Source organism: Elephas maximus, chromosome 13 (genome assembly GCF_024166365.1).
Source record: "Elephas maximus indicus isolate mEleMax1 chromosome 13, mEleMax1 primary haplotype, whole genome shotgun sequence".
NCBI classification, from domain to species: Eukaryota; Metazoa; Chordata; class Mammalia; order Proboscidea; family Elephantidae; genus Elephas; species Elephas maximus.
The window spans coordinates 89254621-89279473 of record NC_064831.1 but is presented as its reverse complement, the minus strand read 5'-3'; the positions used below and the strand labels follow the sequence as shown (position 1 = coordinate 89279473).

At 39.6% G+C, this 24853-nt stretch overlaps 1 long non-coding RNA gene across 1 annotated transcript; it reads right to left on the bottom strand.

Moving 5' to 3' along the window:
- Nucleotides 1-4069: 4069 nt before the first annotated feature.
- On the bottom strand, nt 4070-17202 carry LOC126088029 (uncharacterized). The gene is made up of 3 exons (XR_007519922.1): nt 17124-17202; nt 8017-8045; nt 4070-4256 (listed from the first exon to the last, which is right to left on the bottom strand). It is a non-coding gene; the product is annotated as an uncharacterized LOC126088029 (long non-coding RNA).
- Nucleotides 17203-24853: the final 7651 nt, after the last annotated feature.

Genomic DNA, 24853 nt, shown 5'->3' with positions numbered 1-24853 from the left:
CATTATGCAAGTTCCAATATTGCCTTTGCTTCTGGCCCATCCCACACCTTCCCTAAATAAGAAAGCAACTAATTTGCAAAACCCTTGCTTCCTGGAAGCAGCTGTGAGCTTCACTGACATATATTAGCATAAAATTAATTCCTGTTGGGGAAGCATTATTACCACTCTTAATGAGGTTTAGGAAGTGACTAGTACCGTGTATGAAGGATTGTGGATACTATTCTTTTAAGTGCAGATAAAATGTGTATGAGAAACAATTTCCAAGACAAAGATTTATGTTTAGGAGATCAGGTGTTTATGACATCTTGTGTAAGGCAAGTTTTTCTCAGTGATTCGAATCTTGGAACAATTTATGCCAGTGTAAAAATGGCTCTCTTTGGTATATTTCTATGTTTTCTTTTCAAGGAAAATTCTCTCTCCTTGGAAAACAGTTGACAACTCTAACCCCTTAAATTGAATGTTCTTTTCCTGAGCTATAATTCTTGCCATTTATTCCCATATATAATTTTAAATGGAAATGGAACACAAAAGTGAATCGCATATGGAAATCATTTATTCCAATTACAGAAAAATAACTACCATAACCCTATTACCTATAGATAAACATTGTTAATGGGGTTATATATCTTCTTTTAGGGTTTTTTGTTTGTTTGTTTTGTTATTCATATAACTTTGTTGGAAGCCCTGGTGGCATAGTGCTTAAGTGCTATGGCTGCTAACCGAAGGTTGGCAGTTCAAATTCAGCAGGTGCTCCTTGGAAACTCTATGCTGCAGTTCTACTCTGTCCTATAGGGTGGCTGTCAGTTAGAATCAACTCCACAGTAATTTTTTTTTTTTAATATAGCTTTGTTAAAAATCACATAATATATCAAAATTTCTTCTTTTTTTCCTCCCATTTGTTATAGTAAAATAAATGCTTTTCCTCACTAGAAATTCTTTGTGAACATTATTTTAATGTTTTCATGGTATTGCACTGTACAGACTTACAATAATTTACTTAACCATTGCCTTAATGTTGGATTTCATGGTTGCTTCCAGTTTTTCACTATTATGAATAATGATCCACGCATATCATTGTATATGTTTCTTTATCTGCATTGTAATTTATTTTCTTTGTTTCCCTAGAATTGAAAATACTTAGTAAAGGCAGATTTGGGGTAAATCTGAAATCCCAGCTAAATCTTGCTGAATATAACTGAATATAACCGCCAATCTAGAATTCTATATCCAGGAAAATATCCTTTAAAAATGAAAGAAAAATAAAGACATTTTCAGAAAAACCAAAACTTAAATGACTGCCTGCAGGCACATAGTAAAAAAATACAAAAACATTTCCTAGGAGAAAATTATCTCAGATGAAAACATGCAAATGCAAGAAATAAAGACAAATGGAAAACCTAAATATGTGGGTAAATCTAAATGAATATTGGTTACACAGAACAAAAGCAATTTAAACAATATGAAGAACAAATACTTTAAATTACGCAAAGATGAGAGGGAGTAACAGAATTAAAGTTTCTGAAGTTCTTACTTTACTGAGGAAGTTATCAAAACACTGATTTATATTAAAATCTAGCAAGTCAAGGAGGTGTGTTGCAATCTTTTGTGTACCATTAAGGGAAATAAAAAAAATCATAATTAAAAGGTAAAAGAGAAGGAACAGGAAAATAATTTTTAAAATTACTTAAGGGTTCAAAAAAATTGCAAGAACGGTACATAAAGAAACATAGAACAGGTGTGGTAGGTAATAGTAGAGAAAACCCCAAATATGTGAGCAATTATATTAAATGTAAGTGGACTAAATATTTAAATTAAAAGACAAAATTTCCCAAACTGAATAAAAAAATAAAACAATAAACACCTTAGATATAAGGACACACACACAGACTGAAAGTGAAAACACCAATTAAAAGTAAGCTGATATAGTCATATCAGACAAAATAGACTTTAAGGCACATGAGATATTCCTGGAGATAGAAAGGGACACTTCATAATGATAAAAGGATCAATCTTTCAGAAAGATTTAATACTTCTCAATTTGTATATGGCTAATAATATAACATCAAAATAAATAAAGCAAACATTTCAGAATTAAAAGAAGAAATATATAAATTTACTATTGGGCTGATTTTAATGCTGCCTTCAGTTAACTGATGGAACAAAAATACAAAAACAAATCATTAAGGGTTTATAAAATTTGAACAACACAATTAACCAAGTATAACATTAGCTTCAGAATTCACATTTTTTAGCAGCATATGGAATATTTAATGAAGCTGACTGTATAAAAAAAAATAAATCAAATCTCAAAAAATGTCCAAGTATTGAAATTATACAGTTAAATAAAGGTAGAAATAAACAATAAAAGTCTACCAGAAAACTGTCAAATATGTGGGAATTGAACAGTATATATCTAAACAATCCAAGAACAAAGAAGAAATTACAATGGAAATTATAGAATTTTTTAAACTAAATAAAAATGAAAATATGACACAGTAAAATGTGTGAGAGGCAGTTAAATCCATGCTTAGAGGGAAATGTTCATACATTTAAAAAGATAAGCTGAAGATCAAATCTATGTACCTGTATCAAGAAGTTTAAAAAGAGCACCAAGTTAAACCCCCCAAAGGAAGAATGGAGGTAATATTTATGAAAGCAGGACTAAGTCATATATAGAACCAATGTACAACGGAGAAAATTAACAGAGCTGAAAGCTGGTTCTTTGAAAAACTAAGAGTGATTAAGAGAAAAAGAGAAGACACATATTGCCAATATCAGGAATGTAGAAAGGAAATCATAGACTATGCAGACATTAACATAATGAACAAAAAAGGTAATGAGAGAGTATTGTAACCAACTTTATTTTAATAAATTTAAAATGTAAATGAAATGAGAAATTTCATAGAAAAACACAACTTACAAAAGTGAAAAGAAGAAAAAAAATCTGTGTAATCTTACATCTATTAAATAAATTGAATCTGTAATTAACAAAGTGCCCATTAAGAAAGTGGCCCAGATGGCTTCACTGATAAATTCTTCCAAACATTATAAGAATTTGATTTGATTTATGACCCCGCATATGGTCAGTTTTATTAAATATTCTATGTACTGCTAAATAAAGCCAATCATACACAAACTTTTCCAGAAAGTAGTAGAACACTTTCATTTCATTTTATGAGACCCAGCATTACCTAGATACTAAAACCTGACAAGAACATTTGCAAGAAAGGAAAATTATAAGCCAGTCTTATTAAAAAACAGAGATACAAAAATTCTAAATAAAACCTTATAAAAAGGAATCCAGCAATATTTAAAAAGGACAATATGTTACTTTGAATTGGGGTTTATTCCAAGAATGTAAAATTTATCTATCTTTTGAAATTTAATCAATGTGCTTCATCATACTGGAAAAATAAAGGAACTAAATCACATGACGATTGATGATATTAATAGATAGAGAATAAACATTTGATGAAATCCATTATTCTTTGCTGATAAGAAAGTTTAGCAAATAGAAATAGAAACTTCCTATAGCTGATAATGAGAAGCCCCCCCCCCAAAAAAAAATTTACACTTTATGGTGCAATATAGAAGGCATCTTCCCAAAGACTGGAAATGAGATAAGGTCTTTTATTCATTATTGTACTGGTTGTCTAGCTAGTGCAGTAAGGCAAGAAAATAAATAAAAAGTGTAACGATCAAAAAAGAAATAAACAAATTTGCATTATTCTCAGACCACATGATTATGTAAGTAAAAATCTAAAGGCTTCATAGATAAATTATCACAATCAATAAGTAAATTTTTTTATAAGGTAACTGGATAAAAGGCCAATATACAAAAATCAGTTATATTTCAATATACCAACAGCATACGAATAGAAAATGGAATTAAAAGTTATACCAATTACAATGGCGTCAAAAGAAATTGCAGTACCTAAGAATAAATCTAACAAAATATCGGTATTGCCTCAATACTAATCACTATAAAACATTATTGAGAGAAAGAAGACCCGAATACATAGATGGATGTTTCATATTTGAGGGTTAAACCAATTGTGATCAAGTCTATTTCCAACTCACAACGACTCTATAGGACAGGGTAGAACTACCCCATAGGGTTTCCAAGATTGTAAATCTTCACAGAAGCAGGCTGACACATCTTTGTCCTGCGGAGCAGCTTGTGGATTCAAACCACTGACCTTTTTGGTCAGCAGCTGGGTGCTTAACCACTGTGCCACCAGGACTCCATCTGGGGGCTAGAACACAGTATTGTAAAGATGGCAATTATCCCCAATATGATCTATTGAATTCCGTGTTGTTCCAATCTAAATAAAATCCTCTACTATTGTCCATAAGCCATCCTGTAATTTCCCTTCATAGTATTTAGCAAAATATCTTTGTATTTGATGTGGTAAGGAATGCAAGACGTAGTGGTTCTCTAAGCTGCAGCTATCTGAATCTTTACAGGGTTTCTCTCCTACAGTGTGCTAGCCATCTCTTGCTCACCTTGCCCAATTAGTATGATGTCATTGACGTAATGGATAATGTGGCTTTCTGTGGGATATCCAAAAGGTCCAGATTTTTTGGATTACATTATGATAGAGGATAAGAAAGTTAAAATAGCCTTGGAGGATAAACAATATTTGTTTTCTCTCTTCTGTGTGCATATATATTGTTTCTGATCCTACTTCTTGGATGGGATAGAAAGAATAAATTTGCCAGATCAGTGACCACATTATATACCTGAGGCTACCACTTGGTTGAGCTTGAGGTCATCCAAAGTCCTTCTCTAGGATCTGTATGAGTTCTTCAGGAGGTAGACTAGTGAATTAAATGGAGATGTGTAGAAACCAGCATACCAGGATCCCTTAGAGTAGTACTAAAACCTGCTAAGGAGCCCTGGTGGCATAATAGTTAAGTGCTCGGCTACTAACTGGAAAGTCGGTGGTTTGAACCCACAAGCTGCTCCAGGGGGGAAAAGACCTGGCAATCTGTGCCTATAAAGATTTCAGCCTAGGAAACTCTATGGAGCAGTTCTACTCTGTCCTATAGGGTCACTATGAATAGGAATCATCTCAACAGCACACAATAACTGCAATCCCCCAACCCCGCCCATGAGGCATGATTCTATATTTAATATATTGTCCTGGCCAGGGTCACATGACCTTCCTCACTCTGCAAGCTTTTGTCCCACAGGCCAAGGACTCAATATGAGGGTCAGCCAACTGCCAAGTATATCAACCCCAAATACACATTTGCGGATTCAGTTGACATAGTGTAAGCTGGACCTTGGCCAGAACTCCATTTGCTACCCGACCTTGATATAAGCTTCCACTCTAACTGGTGTCCATGATGATACTTTGGGAATCAATGTCAACCTGGGCCTGGATGTAGTCATTTTTCCTTGTACAGTTACTCAAGTTAAGGGCGGAAGGACTTTGCCGTAGTGTTGCAGGGTCATTGCCCTAGGGAACCAAGACATCTCTTCAGTCAACAGGATCTGGATCTGCAACTAGCTCAGTTCCAGAAACTGGGTAAGAGATTGTGACTTTTTATTGGGGTAACTGCCCTCAGTCTCCTGCTGATTCATTCTTTCTCTCATTTGAAGGCAGACCAAGAATAGCATAATCTTGGCTCAAAACCTGAAGTGGGTCCTGAAGGAGACAGAGGATCTTAGCTAACCACTGTCCTTGCAGCTGGGTGGTGAGTCCTTTCTTGAAGGGGGATCTGTGTGGTCTATTTCCATGGCTGCCAAAACCTAAAAATACAATTATTGTCATAAACTATGTATGCCCCAAATCTAATTTAGCAGAGGCAGGGATAAGGTCTTATGTAAAAGCCTAGATATTCTAGGTGTTCAGGAAAATGTTGGTAGAGATGAGCAAGAAAGCAAAGACTACACTGCAAGAGAGAATGATGGGTGGGAGTGAGTGGGGCTCCTGGCCTGGCTCCTCACTGGATAAGGAAGGGAGGACTTGATTGCCACTGAGGTATATAAGCCAGAATGGATGCCGAAGCTCCAATGCCCCACTACCTTCTAGGCCTGGCAGTGAGAACTCTAGGCCTCCAGGGATGCACATGGGCAACGAAGGTAAACAGCAGGGGAAAAGTGAGCCAGGCCCTTTCTGGGAGCTAGTGTTTTATCCACATCCGCTTCCTCTTTCTGACAGTGTTAGCCTTCTGCAATCTGTTGTCTCTCCCTTCTCCTCATTCTGACAGCTGCAATCCTTTAAAACTAAGTCTGAAAACCAGCTCTGCCATTTGGACCAGTGTCTAAACCTCATGGGCCCCAAGTTTCCTATGAAAAATTGGGATAATAATGTCCGTTTGGGTGAAGTAAATATTGCAAATGATAGGGCTCAGCACAGCCTGTGGCCTCTAAGGTGGTCGGTCAGTGTTGCCCACTTTGTGACCAGCAGTCTGTACCTTTCCTCCAACCCAGCTTCTGCCTCCAATCCACATTAGTTTCACCCATGTGGGTAGCCCTCCTTGTAAAATGTTGAGTAAGCAATTGGAAGTTTTCTCAAACCATCCAACTGCATGGCTCTGCTGAAATTAGTTGCCTTAAAGTCAAAATTTACACCCAAGAGTTCAATGTGTCTGGGGGACCAGGAGATGGCCTCTCCAGGGTTTAATTATGTGAAGAACTGGAGAGCCTCCCAGAAAACCCCCACAAACTAAACAAAGAAAGGAGGTGCATAAGGATGGCTGACTCAAGGACTTGTCCAAGGTGGGATGGGCATGGAGACAGGAATGCCTGTTGTGGAGCACCCCTCAGCATCGGGGTTCTGGCCAAAGAGAGAAAAAGGCTAAATAAAGAAGGGCTTACCCAGTTTCTAAGACCCTAGGAGCAAATGGAGTGTGGATTGTGAAACATGCCCCAAAGAGAGGAGGAGAGATGGACACAGGGCTGGGTCCTCCCTTGGACTAAGCATTAGCCAAAGAACAGTCCCAGCCACAAAACAAACCTGTGGGCTGCTGTTAGAAGGACATCTCCATCTCTGACCTGATGCCTTTAGGAGGTACCAGCATGGGACATATCCCCACAAGTATCCTGAGAAAGCCTGGGGTGGAGGAGTGAGTTCCCCTCTGTTGAGATGTTTCCTGGGCACTCCGGGAACAGGCTGCGGGGAAATTTGAAGGCACTGCAAGTCCTCCAGCAACAGCTGGAGCAGAGGTGGAAAACAGTGCTCTCTGTTCATGACCCCATTTGTATCCCCAGGCTGTTGTGGCCTGGAGGAACACAAGCACATGCAACGTTCTTGTCTTGTACTACTTTGGCCTAGATAGATAGCCCCTGTGACTGGCAACGTTGTCATGGTGATTGTGTAAGAAATAGCTGTCCGTGCTATTTTCCTCTCTTTAGTGGAGATTGAGAGATTAAGACTGTTCATATAGTAACATCAATTAGTGAAAAATAGACGTGGATTTCCGAGCTCCTTTGTGACATCTATAATGGCAGAAGAAAACTCTGTGAGTGCACTTAGCATCCTGGGGTTTACCTAAGCAAATACATTCCCCATCCTTCCAGGGATTGCTAGCCAGACCCCCAGGGAAACCCATGGTTGTGGTGGGCTGGTGTTACCTCCTTTGTGGGTTATGTTGGGTGGATTTGATAATTCTGTTGGCTTCTGTCAGTATCTCTTTGTTACTGAACTAAAACACAAAACAACTAAACCTGTTGTCTTCGAGTCGATTCTGACTCATAGTAACCCCATAGGGTTTCCAAGGAGCACCTGGTGCATTTGAACTGCCAACCTATTGGTTAGTAGCCATAGCTCTTAACCACTACGCCACCAGGTTTCGTATATGGCAAAGTAGAATTAAAATCATAGTTTCATAAGTGGGTGAACTGAAGGGCTGCAGTGAGAGTCAAGAGTGTCAAGGTGGATCCAAGATTGTCTCCCATTGCCAGTTCTCAGGTTTTCACTGTGTCAGGCAGAGCCAGCACACTACCTACCCCCATCACTGGGCATTGAGCTCCATCAGCAGGAATGTTGTGTCCATTTTGTTTACCTTTGTATCCTCAGGGTCCAGTACGGTGCCTGGCACATAGGAGATGTTCATTAAATATTTGCAGGACAAATAAATGAATAATAAAAATATTGCTTTGCTCTCAGAGCCCACTGTGGTCTCCAGGAAGGATAAACAGATGACTTCATTCATGTATTCGTTTACTCAGCCAATGAATATTTATCTAGTAGATAATATTTGCACCTAGCAGAGTGCCTTTCAGACACAAGGCACTCGATAATTATCTGTTAAATTACATTGTGTTAGGCATTGTGAAAATCCAAATAAACAATAAAACTCAACCCTCTCTATGAGTGTGTATGTAAATATTTCCCCTTCCCATCTGTCTACACACATGCACATATACACACACCCACACACACAAACATTTTGGAATCATTTCTTTGATTAGGGCAATGTCCAGGAAAATCTCATTTTAAAGAAATAAATTAGAATTTGGGTCAGTGCTGGTTCAGTGGTAGAATTCTCACTTTCCATGCAGAAGACCAGGGTTTGATTCACAGGCAATAAACCTCACTCACAGCTACCATCCGTCTGTCAGTAGAGGTCTGCACGTTGCTCTGGTGCTAAATAGCTTTCCGTGGAGCTTCCAGACTAAGATGCACTAGGACAAAAGGCCTGGTGATCTACTTCAGGAAATCAGCCAATAAAAATCCCATGGATTGCAACAGTCCAATCCTCAACTGACCATGGGGACTGGGCAGGATTCTGTTCTGTTGTGCATGAGGTTACCACAAGTCAGGGCCAAATTGGTGGCAGCTAACAACAACAACAAACTTAAAATTTAGAAATTAAATGTGTTAGATGCCTACCATGTGCTGACATTGAATTAGGAACAAGTTATAGATGGGCACCTTGTCTCGGTGGGTGCCACAGAATGGTTATATTGATCATAGAGGTGAGTTGCAAAAATTTGCTTAGAATGAGGCCAGTGTCCAGTAAGGACTGAGGAGTGCTTGTGGAAATACCTCCGTGCTGAGGTTGGCACAGAAGCCCTGAGTACTGAGTGATGGAGGAGGGCATGTGACTTCCTAAAATCATGACAGTGAGGAAAGCTGGAGAGGGACTTCACGTGCCTTGCAATTTCTCGCTGAACCCAGACTCTAGCTTTTGGCAAATGGTGGCTTCCTCCCTTAGGCTCAGTGTTGGCCTGAGGAGCCATCTGTTTTGGGGCATGGAGAGGAGACGACCAGCAAAGGTAAGAGAACACACTGAGGGGACACCAAGGCCCCAAGGACTGATTATTTATATGAAGTTAAAGGAAATGTGGAGCCAAAGATCAAATGTAGTTCTGAGGCTTCAGGGCTCAGTGACTAAAAGAACAGTGGGTCCCTTCACAGAGGTGAAGTGGTCAGAAGAATGGGCTCAGGCAGAGTTAGGGACAGCGGGACAGTGAGCTGCTTTGAAGACTGAATTTTAGCAGCAGCAGGACAGCATGGAATGGGTGTGTTGCTGGCAAGTGAAGGAGGGTCAGAGCTGGAGTGTAGATTGGGAACTCCTTTCTCTGAGGCTGATGCAAGGGAGTAGATAAGGCCACCAAAGAAAGAAGTGGGGGCAGAAAACTTACTTTAGAGGAGCTGAGAGTTTGGCAGGTGACAGCTCAGAGGGCAGCCAGACAGCCCAGGTGCCTACAGCCCTGCCACTAGTGCAGAGCTCTCTGGCGAGTCCGTAAGCCCCGAGAGCCTGAGTGTCCACATCTGCAAATGGTTGTTGTAAGATTTAAAACAAATACTGAAGGAAAATCACTTAGCACAGTTCCCGGCAAGTGGAAATTCATCAAAGATAGCTGTCCTTACTAGGGGGCCAACTGAAAAAGAGGCACAAATAAAAATGCGAAGACTGAGAGGTCAGAAAAGCATGGTGCCGGTTACACTGGTAGGAAATCTTTGTGATAAAAAATGAAAAAAAGTTGCAACTTCTAGATTAGAGAAATTAGCACCAGATTGGCTTTACCACCAGGTCTGTCCTCACAAGTAATGTAAACTTGAACAAGACCTTTCTACAACTCTATTTCCCTCACAGTAAAATGAGGTGTTGGACTTTTACTCTGACCAGCAGGAGAGAGACTGATCCAGCATTTTCAGCTACCAGGTACCCAGAAAGTGACAATCTTAGCACACTTTTGAGCCTCAGTTGATCCCACTGCTTCTTGAGTTCCCCTGGTCTCCAAGGCTGCCAGGAGAGGCCCTTTCCACCATGAGGCACAGCTGCTGGGCCCACTTCGAGTATCTCTAGATATCAGGCCAGTGGTTGGGCGCTGCAACTAATTTAGGATTTCTGCTATCTTCATTTCAATTTAAATACATTATTAAAATTGAGAAGGAAAAAAACTCTTCGTACCAGCCTTACACCCATTGGGTATTAGTTTTATGATTTGCTCAGCTGTTGAGTTCAAATCTCCCAAATGTTTTGGCTCTCGTACCAAGGTCTATTTCTGGGCACAGCCCCCGTCCCCCCCAACCAAGTTCTAGCCAAAGATGCCAGAGGGAAATGGACTGAACAACCTCTGGGACCCTTTCTAGCCACATTATGGGCAGTTTTCAGATGGAGGCTGAAAAAAAGCTGAGGCAGTACAGGAAGAATAAAATCAGATTTTAATTGAATTGCCGCAATGTACTAGTAAGGCTAGTTAAGCATATAATTAATTGTTGTAACTATAGCAACAGGATTAGCTGGAACTATTAGGGCGGGCACCAGGGGCTCAATGAGAGACTCTTAAAAAGACAAGCAGAAAATAATTCATTCTCCTCCAGTGGTTCTCCAGAGGGCATCACACTCTTTAGCAACCCCAAATAAATCTATTTAATAATATTTCCTTAGATTCATGCAGCTTCTCTTATCCCAAAGGGCCCTGGGGTGCTGTGTAAGCCATGAACATAAATATAGATCTCAAATAACGTAGCAGGCCAGATTTTCCTAGTGCTTAACAACTCCCTGGCTGTCATTCTGTGCCTTTGGAAGCTCCAATACCTTCAGGCTACACGGAAGCAGTCATTTACTAAGTGGCATCCCCGCAGGATCAGGGCCTAAAGCACCACCAGGGTATAAACTCTGGTAGGGGAAGAGGCAGGCTCCAGAGCTAGTGTTTTTATTTATTTTTACTCTGCTTCATTCCAAAAAGGCTTCAAGGGATTTTACAAAATACACTCAATACAACAGGAAAAAGTAAACACACAAGAAAACGCAAGGAAGGGCAAGTAATAGTGAAAAAGAAACAACTGGATGATGGAAATGTTAACACCGAAAACCAAACCAGTCGCCACTGAGTTGATTCTAGTTCCTGGCCACTGCATTTCACGTGTGTCAGAGTAAAACTGTGCTCCAAGGGGTTTGTAATGACTGATTTTTCAGAAGTAGATCTCTAGGCTCTTCTTCCAAGGCTTTTCTGGGCGGACTCAAACCTCCAACCTTTTGGTTAGCAGCCAAGTGCATTAACTATTTGCACCAATTAGGAAGTCCAAAAAACCGGTTACTGCTGAGTTGACCCTGACCCATGGCGACTCCGTGTGTGTCAAAGTCGACCTGTGCTCCTTAAGGTTTTCAATGGCTAACTTTTTGGAGGTAGACTGCCAGGCCTTTCTTCTGAGGTACCTCTGGGTGGACTTGAATCACCAAACTTTTGGTTATCAGCTGAGCAGATTAACCATTTGCACCATCCAGGGGCCCCAGTGTTAGTACCACCCACTGCCGTCAAGTCCATTCTGACTCATAGCCACCCTATAGGACAGAGTAGAACTGCCACATAGAGTTTCCAAGGAGCACCTGGCAGATTCGAACTGCCGACCTCTTGGTTAGCAGCCATAGCACGTAACTGCTATACCACCAGGGTTTCCTAGTGTTAGTACAGGAAATGCATATAACAAGCTCCTACAGAGTTGTTGAAGGTGGGCAATATTGCTTCTGTCCTTTCTACTTAAAAAAAAAAAACAAAAAAAAACTCAAATGCGTTGCCATGGAGTCAATTCAAACTCACAACCTTACAGCACAGGGTAAAACTGTCCCATAGCGTTTCCAAGGAGCGGCTGGTAGATTCGAACTGCCCACATTTTTTGGTTAGCAGCCTGAGCTCTTAACCACTACGCCACCAGGGCTCCATCCTTTCTACTGACCAAGTCAAAGAAGAAAAACAGAATCAGCTGCAGGAAAAGGGCGTATGGTGCTGTGCCCTGGAAGAAAGCTTTCCTTTGCCCATAGAGTAGAGAACCTTTAGCCACATCTCTACTGGAAAGAAGTAAAGGTGGGCCTGGCAAAGCCCCTTAGGGCGCTTCCACCAAAGGAACCACTTAATCCTTTATTTAGCCAACAAATACTAATTGTCCATCTACTTTATTCCACACATTTACCCTTATGTGAAGAATAATTCAACTTCTGACACTTTCTGATATTTTGGCTTTGATCTGTGTTTAAAATTCGGAGTCTTTGGAGCAGAGGCAGCAACTTGGTGGCCCACAGGACTGATAGAGCCCACAAACATGTTCTGTTGCCCATTGTGGAAGGTTTACGTTCAAATCCAGAGTTGCAGTTTCTCTGGAAAAATTGGAACACTTGCAACAGTGAGTCCGCCTTCCCACTGTTGCTGAGCAGAGGCTGACCCCTCGGACAGGACAACATTCTCTAGTGCCTATCAGACCCCACCATACACGATGACATATTTCCAGTAGCTTCTTTGCTTTATGCTACCTGCCTGGTAGGACTGGAGATTTTAAGCTCTGATCTAGAGGCTTGTCAACTGAATGCTCAGATTGCTTATTACAATGGGCACTTAGCAGTGGGTGTTCCCAGGCCACTGTTCTTTAAGTGTCTTCCATTGGGAAACCCTAGTGAAAGACTTTGCTTGATCTGTGCCTTTTCCAGATTGTCCACTCAACTCTTCCATGCTTATCTAAATCTTGTCCACTCTCCAAGCTCAACTGATGTCTACCTCCTCCATGAAGCCTTCTCTAAGTCTTCTTAGTTCTGTGATCTTCATGCTGCGACTATACAAGGACACTCCAAGAAGTGTGGACTTAGCTTACCAAACAAAAATTCCCCTTTTGTTGTACACTTTCCTCAAGTGGTCTTCCTGTGAATGGGTCTCTGTATTGTTGCTTCTTCTCTCCTACATCCCCTTCACAATCGGCCATATCCCACTTCACCCATATAGGATTCTATATGCTGCATAGCTCCAGGATGCAAAAACCTCAGAGGCACCAAACAAGGTAAACTTTGAACACTTGGTGTTGAGACAGCAGTTGTCTGCTGACACACCTTTTTTCAAGCAAGTCGATTGTAGTTCTTGGCTTTCAACATTGAAGAAGGGCCTAACTGAGTTGAAAGCTGTTGGATCATTAGAATAATTTTTGAAGAAAAATCCATGCAATATTGGACATGTAATTCAGTTGGAGTTTAGAAAGTTGAGCAAATTACTATGACAATACTAATTTCATTCCCATATACTTATTTAAGTAAACAGCATTATTCAGTGCTTACATCTATCAAAATAAAAAATAGGATTACAATTGATATTAAATGTAATCTCATTCTAGCACTATGTAATAATCACCCATGAATGCATGAACAAATTGAAAAAAAGTACCATCCATTTTATTAACTATACTTTTCCAAAAAAACTTTGTGGATAATATTTATCTATCAATTATGTACTAGCAATAACTATAATGAAACACACCCCAGTAAGACTCTGTGGAGTGAGTGGAATATAGATATGAGATCAGGAAGAGCATGCTTGTGGGTCGTTTTTTTTTTTTAGATTTGCTTGTGTATTTTTTAAGTGAATGATGTTGTTGATATTAGGTGCCATCAAGTCTGTTCTGACTCATAGCAGCCCTATATACAACAGAACAAAACACTGCCAGGCCCTGCACCATTCTCACAATTATTGTTACACTTGAGCCCATTGTTGCACCACTGTGTCAATCCATCTCATTGAGGGTCTTCCTCTTTTTTGCTAAACCCTCTACTTTACAAAGCACAATGTCATTCTCCAAGGACTAATCCCTCCTAATAACATATTCAAAGTATATGAGATGTAGTCTCGTCATCCTTGATTCTAAGGAGCATTCTGGCTGTACTTCTTCCAAGACAGATTTGTTCATTCTTCTGGCAGTGCATGGTTTATTCAATATTCTTTGCCAACACCATAATTAAAAGACATCAATTCTTCAGTTTTCCTTATTCATTGTCCAGTTTTACACGTGTATGAGGCAATTGAAAACACCATGGCTTGGATCAGGTGCACCTTAGTCTTTAAAGTGATGTCTTTGCTTTTTAACACTTTCAAGAGGTCTTTTGGAGCAGATTTGCCCAATGCAGTACGTTATTTGATTTCTTGACTGCTGCCTCCATGTGTTGATTGTGGGTCCAAATAAAACCGAATCCTTGACAACTTCAATCTTTTCTCCGTTTATCATGGTGTTGCTTATTGGTCCAGTTGTGAGGATTTATGTTTTCTTTATGTTGAGGTATAATCCATACTGAAGACCATAGTCTTTGATCTTCATCTGTAAGTACTTCAAGGCCTCTTCACTTTCAGCAACCAAGGTTGTGTCATCTGCGTATTGCAGATTGTTAGTCTTCCTCCAATCCTGATGCCGTGTTCAAAATGAATGATGAATGCATCTAATCACCATCATATCTAGATTCCACTGGAGACATTCAAAATCAACATATAACAATCTGAGATTTAGAAGTCAATACCTACAATATAATGAAAAATACATTCTTTGTAACTCCTTAAACTTATTTGGGCACATTCTAGAAGTCAAGTTACAAATGTGTCACTGAATATGTAGTCTTTCAAAGTTCTTTTTAAGGGTTCCCCAAACTAAATGATTTAAAGACCACTGTTTTAGTAATTAAGGAGCTCTGGTGGCACAGTGGTTAAAGCACTCTGCTGCTAAACAAAAGCTGGCAGTTCAAACCCACCAACTGCTCCACAGGAGAAAGATGTGGCAGTCTGCTTCCGTAAAAATATACAGCCTTGGAAACCCTATGGAGCAGTTCTACACTGTCCTATAAGGTTGCCATGAGTCCCAATCAACTCGATGGCAATGGGTTTTTTGTTTGTTTTGGTTTTGGGGTGGTGCAAATGGTTAAGCTCTTGGCTACTAACTCAAAACTTAGGTATTGAATGCACCTCAAAAGAACGGCCGGGCCATCAACTTCTGAAAGGTCATAGCCATTGACAACCCTATGGTGTGCAGTTCTACTCTGACACACATGGGGTCATCACGAGTCAGAATCAAATTCACAAAACGGGTTTGGTTGTTTTAGTAATTACAGTTTCTTCTACTAATTTTATTCTTCGCCACAGACTTATGTACTCTTGTGTTATTTCTTTTTCATGGCTCTGTCTCTGGCTTCCACAATTATTAAGCACATATGCCTTGGAGTTCTTACAATCATTATCAATTAACTTAGTGTTAACCATGCCTTTGCTCTTTGCTTAGAACAGAAGATACAAAAATACAGGACATAGTTTTCCCCATTGAAGAACACAAATTTTATTTAAGGAAAGATAACAAAAGCAAGATGACAGTAAAAATTACATCTTAAGATAGGCCACTACTTTATGTTTGAAGGTTATTTCTCCAATACTTCAACTAGTCAGAGCACGGCCAAAAAACCAGTAAATTAAAAAAAAAAAATTCTGACCACATCACTCTGGACTTTACTTAAGCTTATTCACTCATACTTTTAAAATAATATTAATTAGTTGTTCCTCTGTTGTCTCTATAAGGACGATATTAGAAGTAGAGGATTTTAAAGGTGGCAAAAAAAAAATAATAATACTTCCTCTTTGTAAGGAGTGTGAAGTGTGTTCTTTTTCTTGATGCTGTTTGAACATTTTAATTAACTGCCTTTATTTTTAGAGCAGTTTTAGGTTTACAGAAAAATCGTGTAGAAAATACAGTGACTCCCCATACTGGACACTGTTTCTCCTAGTAATAACACCTTACATACCTGTGGCAAGTTTGTCATAAATGACGAACCAATATTATTGCATTTCAAAGATTATATGGGTTTTGATTAGGGCTGAGAACCAATTCGTTCTGGTTAGAACTCCTGCTGAAAATCTGCATCTCTCTATCTTTTTTTTCTTAACTTTTTATTTTCCATTAGGTGAAACTTTACGAAGAGAAGTGTGTTCTTAACAGTAAGGGAACCCCTCCCCCCGCAAAAAAAAAATCCAAACCAAACCCACTGCTGCTGAGTAGATTCTAACTCATAGCTACCCTAAGGGACAGAGTGAAACCGCCACATAGAGTTTCCAAGGAAACTTATCCTGACCCTAACCCTAACCCTAACCCTAACCCTAACCCTAACCCTAACCCTAACCCTAACCCTAACCCTAACCCTAACCCTAACCCTAACCCTAACCCTAACCCTAACCCTAACCCTAACCCTAACCCTAACCCTAACCCTAACCCTAACCCTAACCCTAACCCTAACCCTAACAGTAAGACAGAAGATGGGAAAACTTCAATGAATGTAGAAAAGAAGTGTGAAGGCCAAGCATTCTGGGTCATATGGTGCAGACAAACTGAGATATTGCCCCATCCTACGCCATCCCCATGATTGCATGCAGATCAGAGCGTTGTGATCCATAGGGTTTTCAATGGCTAAATTTCGGGAGTAGTTTATCTTTCTTCCTAGTTCATCTTAGTCTAGAAGTTCTGCTGAAACCTGTTCAGCATCATATTAACACACAAGCCTTCACTGACAGGGAATCAAACTGGGGTTTTTGGCATGGAAAGTGAGAATTCTACCACTGAGCTGCCAAAGCCCACCTAGCACCACTTAGAGTAGAGCAAAGTCATGAGAATTAGCATTTCTTAGAATATTGGTTGGGTTTTAGAATAAATTCACTAGATTTAAATTACTCTGCTGACCAAGGCAAGAAAGTGTAAAATAATTTTAGAAATATTTCACTTGAAATTTTTTTAAATTTTAAAATTAAAATTGAGATGAAAAGCAAAAGGTTGAGTTTTAACTAGAAAATTATTGTAATGAAACTCCTCATTCCCCAATTATCACAAGACCCTGTCCCATATTAGAGGTGGCGTAGGTTAAAGGTTCTCCCTTCCTACCTGACTTCAACCTGCAGGAGTGCTCAGTTCTCAACTGAGCAGAGTTGAGCTGCTTCCATGCCTCCTGGCCAGGTGAGTGGAGAGCATGCTTGTAGGAAATCACCCTGCTGCTGTCTGAGACGGCAGAACAAAGGAAGAGGGCTGTTCTCACCCAACATAAGGCTAAAGCAGCTGTGTCAACACAGGTTGAAGCATGTGCAAGTTGTGAGCCTCAGACCGCAGTCGGCTGGTGGTCTGTGATGTGGTTTCCGTGACTGAAAACAAGTTCACTGCTCTGCTTGAGACACGACCATTTACCTCAGAGAGTCAAAGCAGAAGGGATTTGCCAGAGGCAAGCAAGTAGAGAGTTAGGCATCTCTGCAAATTAAAAAAAAAAGAAGGAAGGAAGGAAGCAAGGAAGGAAGCAAGCTATTTCAAAAAGAAATTTCTTTTTCAGAAAGAAATTTTCAAAAAGTGATATATGATATGAAACACAGGATGCAAATAAAATCAATTAAGTCATACGTAATGATAAATCCTGTTGACGTTTTGATACGTGGCCTTCACCAGTCCTGTTTTCCCCCTATGTTTATGTAGTAACTACCCAGCCATGTGTATGTGCATATGCATAGTATTCATATTGTAATTTGCTTTTTTGCAGCTTAGCAATGCATTGCAGATATTCCTCCCTGTTGTTAAATATTCTGTATCATGTTATGAATGTCTACAGAGCATTCCAACAGAGTTAGGTCTCAGGAGTTATTGAACCAATCCCCTCTTATTGAACATTTGGTCGTTTCCTTTCTAATTTTGTTTTGACTTCATTGCTATCACAAAAAACTCAATGATAAAGAATGTGTGCTAATGAGTAAGGTAGTTTTATTCTTGCTCCAAATTGTGGCTATATAGATCCTTGTGAATGGTAAACCATTTTCAATTGTTTGCAGTTTGGAGTTTCTTTTTCTGAAGATCCCCAAAGGATGGTTAGTTTCACCCCTTCTCTTCTATTAAGGTTGGCAGTAAAGAGAACTTGAGGAGAATTAAGATTGGAGATAGCCCCGGGAAGAGAAATCACGTTCATCCCTCTAAGGAACATGGGGGCAGTGGTGGTTCAATGGTAGAATTCTTGCCTTCATGCAGGAGACCCAAGTTCAATTCCCAGGCAGTGCACTTCATGCGCAGTCTGTCAGTGGGGGCTTGGGTGTTGCTATGATGCTGAACAAGTTCCTGTTGTACTGCCAGACTAAGATGTACCAGGAAGAAAGACCTGGCGATCTACTTCTAAAAAACCAGTGACTGAAAATGCTATGATCACAATGGTCTGATCGATAAAAAATCAAGGTGATGGTGCAGGATTGGGCAGCAAAAATAAATAAATAAATAAAAGGAAAAGAAGGCCATAGACAAGGACAAGTTGTTTGCAAGATATGAACGCACAACACATAGAGAACATTTAAAAAATCAACAATAAAAAAAGATAAATCAATCCAATAGAAAAACGGTCAAAGGGTAAGAACAGGTAATTCATACCAGAATAAAACTTAAATGGCCTATAAATACATGAAAAAAAAACTCAACCACATTATAATCAGGGAATGCAAATTAAAAAAAAATAGTAGGATACCATTTCACACTCATCAGATTGGCAAACATTGAAAACTCTTTAGTACTAAGTGTTGGTGAGGGTGTGGAGAAACGGGAACTTATGTTTTTCAGGTTAGAAGGAAATTTTGTGCAACTATTTGGGAACACCGATTTAACCATGTTCAATAAAGATGAAAATGGATATACCCCATGACTCAGCAATTTTATTTCTAGAAATATATGCTGGAGAAAATATAACATATGTGCCCAAGAAGGCATGCACAAGAATGTGCATGTCAGCTTTGTTTATAATAGTAAAAAATTGGAAACAACCTAAGTATTTATTAACGAGGAAATGGCAAACTACACTGTAATACGCTCATGTAGTGACATATTACACAACAGAGAAAATAAATAAATGAGTCTATATGCATCAACATGGATGATTCTCGTGTGCATATTACCAAATGAAAAAGTTTCAGGAGGATGTATTATGAACAATGTCATTTATATAATCTTCATGTGAATTTTGACTGAGCAAAATCATACTCAATATTGCTTAAGTATACAGACAAATGTGGTAAAACTCTGAAGACATGCACAGATTTAACAGACAATCCTAAGGAGGGTGGGATGGAAAAACAGAGTACTTCCAACGTGTTGGTCAACTTTTACTGTTTAAGCTGAGAGATAGATATTCTAGCATGTGTTGTATTATTTTCTGTATGTTTTTTGTACATCAGAAATATTTCGTGATAAGTTTTTAAAACCATAAAGTAATGACCATTAAGGGATAGTGGTCAGTTGATGAGTATCCTTTCTGCCACGCATTTCATGTACAAGTTGAGGGGAAAAGTCTTCCCATGACCTGGAGAAGAAATCACCACCTAGTATCTCTAGAAGACCAAGAAGGCTGATTTCTGCACTTAAAAATTAATTTGAATCATGAGCTTTGAAGCATTTTTTTTTTTTTTTTTTAAGTTACCAGTTAAGCAAGTGCTTCTTCAAGTGATTCAGAAAAATCTGAAGAGCTTTTCTGAGGAAGAGAATTTTCTCCATGTCATGAGTCACCAAGTTCTGCTTGGAGATATTAGGAAATGCAGGCCGAAGTCCTGCTCAAAGGTTATTACTAATTGTTGTCCCTTAAATGTGAGTTCCCCTTTTATTTCTTAGGTATTTGGAATAATCTGATTGTTTTTTACTGTGGAGCATGAGTTTGCTTGTGTTAACCCCCACCGGGCTTTTACAATCTAATTTAAATGAGTGGTCTTTGAAAATAAGAAGCTTTTAGCCAGTGAGAGCCAAGGTTTGTTCTTTGGAGGTGAAACTCCATCACGTCTCCAAATACGAAACCTTCCCAACCTCTTGACTCTCTTTGTGGTCAGTTGTAAAAGGAAGGGTTTGGGGTTGCCTGGAGGTCAGTAAGAGCTAGATCAGTCCTTCCTGAGGATGTCTGCTCACCAGCTATGGTGAGAGGACATGGCCTCCATAGTTGTGGGTTTAAATACTGACCTTACTAACTACATTGGAGCCCTGGTGGTGCAGTCGTTAAGAGCCCGGCTGCTAACCAAAAGGTCTGTAGTACAAATCCAACAGCTGCTCCTTGGAAACCCTGTGGAACAGTTCTACTCTCCTAGAGGGCCACTATGAGTCAGAATTGACTCAGTGGCAACAGGTTTTTTTTTTTTTTTGGTTTTACTAACTACGTGGTTTGGAGATGAGTTACTTATCTGAGCCTGTGTTTTTTCACCTGTAAAATGATGTGTTTTGAACTAAATTAAATAATATCTGGTGCATTCAATGCCCACAAAAGATGGATGCTGGGATCACTAGCCAAATAAAGCCTACCAGAACCACTGAGACTAACTTTCTGAATCTCTTTTGAGAATTATAAAAGGAGTCCTTTTCAATTTACTCCTTATGGATTTACTATAAACGAACTTCTTGTTCACTGAAATATCTCCAGCAGAGAGAGGACAATCTATGTACGAGAGGCCTCAACTACAGCACTATTTCCTGGAGTGTGGTGGTTTTTGAGAAAGTTTTTAGTAGTGCACAGTTTTACATGTTTAATATAATGACATTGTTCATTTTTCATTAGACTTATCTATAGTTACTTTCTAGCATATGGCAATGTGAAGCATTTAGCTTGGCACACAGCAGGTCCTCGATAGGTGGTGGCTACGGTTATAAGTGATCTTTCCTCCCATCAACATGAATTCTTACAGATGGATCTCCACATGAAAAATACTTGAGTTTGCCTTTTAACTCAGAACTTAAGTCACTCCTGAAGTTCACCCTTCAGTCAAGATTAGATAGGTCTATAAAACAAACAATAACACACGTGAGGAACGTGCTTCTTGGTTCAGTCACGTATATGAGGCCAAAAGGGCAACACCTGCTCAAAAGCAATGATGATAAGGCAGAAAGGGACAGGAATAATGGATGAATGGAAATGGGGAATTGGAGTGTGCAAGGAGAGAGTGTTGACACATCATGGGGATTGCAGCCAATGTCACAAAACAATTTGTATATAAATTGTTGAATGAGGTACTAATTTATTCTGTAAAGTTCTCCCTAAAACACAATAAAAGAAAAAAAAATACTTGAGTTTGCATTGGAGGTTAGGGAATCAATTCCACTCAGTTTGGGGTTGTGGGGGGAATGCAGGCAAACACTCCCTCCCATATTCTAAGATTTGAAGAAAAAAAACCAAGCACCTTCTCATAAAGAAGTCTGGATTGCAGGTCAGGAGACCTGAGATGGAGTTGTAACTCCCATGTGATAGCTCAGGCAAGCTGGTCAGGTCTCTGTCCTTAGCCCTCCTAGGGAGATCTTCAAAGCCTGTAAGGTCCATTGCTGGGTCCTGGCAGCTGATCTATGTGTTCCAAGCGCAGCCATCTGCGTTGTGTTTTCTTGTAAATGTGCCTCATTAATATGGTCATCGGCTGCCTTCCACACACGCGGCCTCCTGGTGTTTGATGTAAGTATTGCATACACACATTTTCAGGAAGGAATGACCTTCTCTTTTACTTCCTGGATCCAGCAAAAGAATGACTCAGAAAGAAAGCTCACTTTGCACATTGCTAGACTGCGTTTTGGGGCTTTCCCTGACAAAAGAGAACAATGGAGTTTTGGCTCCTAAACACTGACATTCACCTGCATTATTCCCAGAAAAACTAGGTGGGTCCCCGTGAAATGACTTTCTGATATTGTAACAGCTGGGCACCAGCTCCTTCACTGTGAACCTATAAAGCGCCTGGTAGTCAAAGGAAGGGCACTTGATTTAAATAGTCAACTTTAATTCTAATTATTTCTCTCTGATGGTGAATTCTGAGATCCAATAACCCACTGTTTATCTACTTTCTTCTTCGAGAAAGGCAAGCTTGTGTTTACGTCAAGAAAGACAGTAGGCAATATCTTTCATCTCCATACATATTTATATTTCAAAATTTATCTTCCAATATACAAAACTGTATTTGGGAAACCAAAGTCAAGGTTCTTTATTGTAATAAGATATTCTAAGATGACTCAACTTCCTTTAGCGTTTCTTAATGAGAGGTCAACAATCTTTTTCAAGGGAGCGTCTGCCTTTCTTAAGAAATCTATGGAGTAGGGAGAAATCCATATAGGAAATGAGGGAGAAGGGAAGGGTAGAGATGTTTTAGTGATTCTGGCTACTGGATAAATCTGGTTGCTGTATTATTTGTGACCCCTGGAGTGGTCTGAATCCATCCACTCAGGATTTTTCTCCAACTGTGGCCCAGCTGCTTAAAAATGAGAACCAACATTTTGTTTCTGACCAATTCTCTTCTTTCCACACTGTGTATTTTTCGTTTTGGTTGCTGAATAGGTTTGCTGAAAGAAAATCCCTCAGACATATTAACTCAAAGGATGCTTATTTTGACTGAGATGCTCCCTGGGTCAGCAAAGTCAGGGTTCTGCTTGTACCTTCACCAGACCTTCAGGGGCTCCCCAACATATTCCTCTTCTGTATGCTTCACAGCTGCTGCCATCTCACCCTAGAACTGGTCAGGGACTCAGAGGTCAAGCTCTCTAGGTGAGGACACACACTGATCCACAATTCTTACTGCATAATCCCCTGCCATTTTTTTTTTTTTTTTCTGTGGATTGGCTTCCTAGTTTCTGCAGAGCTAGAAGGTTACTGTTCAGAATGACCCTGAGGAACATATTCAGCCTCCCATACAAGCATGTTATACAATTTATTCTTCAGTTAGTAGCAATCAAGGATGGATGCTGGAGTTGGCTCTTGGCTGACCTTTAGACAGCAGGGAAAGTCAGTATGTGGCCTCAGACATTGATGGCCTGAGTTTAGTGCCACATGTGTGAGGGAGAGAATAAAAACAGCATCCTTTTCATTTTATCTTTTGCTGAGATGATGTACGGTATACGTACTTATATCACAGTGGACTTTTCATCAGCACAGGCATTAAGAATGGCAGACAACAGCCTCTGTGTATGTGTGTGTGTGTGAGATAAACATTGGTTGACCTGTGAACCTTGTCGTTTCCCATGTTTTTGCTTCATGAGCAAGTGCCTGTCAAATATCTATGGTGGAGAAACTATTTGCCAGTTCCTGATGAAGGTGAACATAGAATTACTATACCACTCAGCAATTTCACTCTTTGGTATAAAACCAAAAAAACCAAACCCAGTGCCGTCGAGTCGATTCCAACTCATAGTGACCCTATAGGACAGAGTAGAACTGCCCCATAGATCAAGGAGTGCCTGGAGGATTCGAACTGCTGACCCTTTGGTTAACAGCCATAGCACTTAAACACTATGCCACCAGGGTTTCCTTCCTTGGTATACAACCAAGGAATTAAAAACAGATATTCAAACAACCCTTGAACGTTAACGTTCATAGCAGCACTAGTTAAAAAAAAAGTTAGAATAGTCCAAATGTGGAAACAACCCAAATGTTCATCAACAGATGAATGAACAAAATGAAGTATATACATAAAATGGAACACTATTCAGCCGTAAAAAAGGAATGACATCCACACAAATATAGCTAAGTGATATATGACAAAGGAGCAAAGGCAATTCAATGGAGAAAGGATAGTCTTTTCAACAAATGGTGCTGGGACAACTAAACATCCCCGTACACAAAAATGAATCTAGACACAGCTTACATCTTTCACAGAAATTAACTGAAAGTGGATCATAGGCCAAAATATAAGATGCAAAACTATACAACTTCTAGAAGATAACACTGGAGAAAATGTAGATTAACTTAAGTTTAGTAATGACTTCTTAGATACAACATCAAAAGCATAATACATTTAAAAAAATGTTAAGTTGGATTTCATTAAAACTAAAAAAACTTCTGCTATGCAAAATACACTATTAAGAGAATGAAAAGTCAAGCTACTGAGTGGGAGAAAATATTTGCAAAACACATATCTGATAAAGGACTTGTATCCAAAATATACAAAGAACTCTTAAAATTCAACAATAAGAAAACAAACAGCCAATTACAAAATGTACAAAAGATCCTAACAGACACCTCACCAAAGAAGATATACAGATGGAAAATGAGCATATGGGAAGATGCCCAACATCATATGTCACAAAAAAAACAAAAAAACAAAAAAAACCCAGTGCCATGGAGTCATTAGAGAATTGCAAATTAAAACAACAATGTGAGCTGGTGGATTTGAACTGCTGACTTTTTAGTTAGCAGCCGAGCCCTTAACCACTTTGCCACCAGGCCTCCATACACCTATTAGAATGTCTAAGATGCTAAAACCCAAGACACTGAGAACACCAGCTGGAGAGGATGTGGAGCAACAGGAGCTCCCATTTTTTGATGGTGGGAATGCAAAATGGCACTGCCACTTTGGAGGACAGTCTGGCAGTTTCTTATGAAGCTAAATATAAAAACAAACCAACAAAACTAGCAACAACAAAAAAACATTGCCATCAAGTTGATTCTGACTCATGGTGACCCCATGTTTTACAGAGTAGAACTGAGCTCCATAGGGTTTTCTTGGCTGTGGTCTTTACAGAAGGAGACCACTAGGCCTTTCTTTTGCGGTGCCACTGGGTGGGTTTGAACCATCAACCTTTTGGTTGGTAGATGAGCACAAACAGTTTGTACAACCCAGGGACAAGCTAAACATAGGCTTACCATATAATCCAGC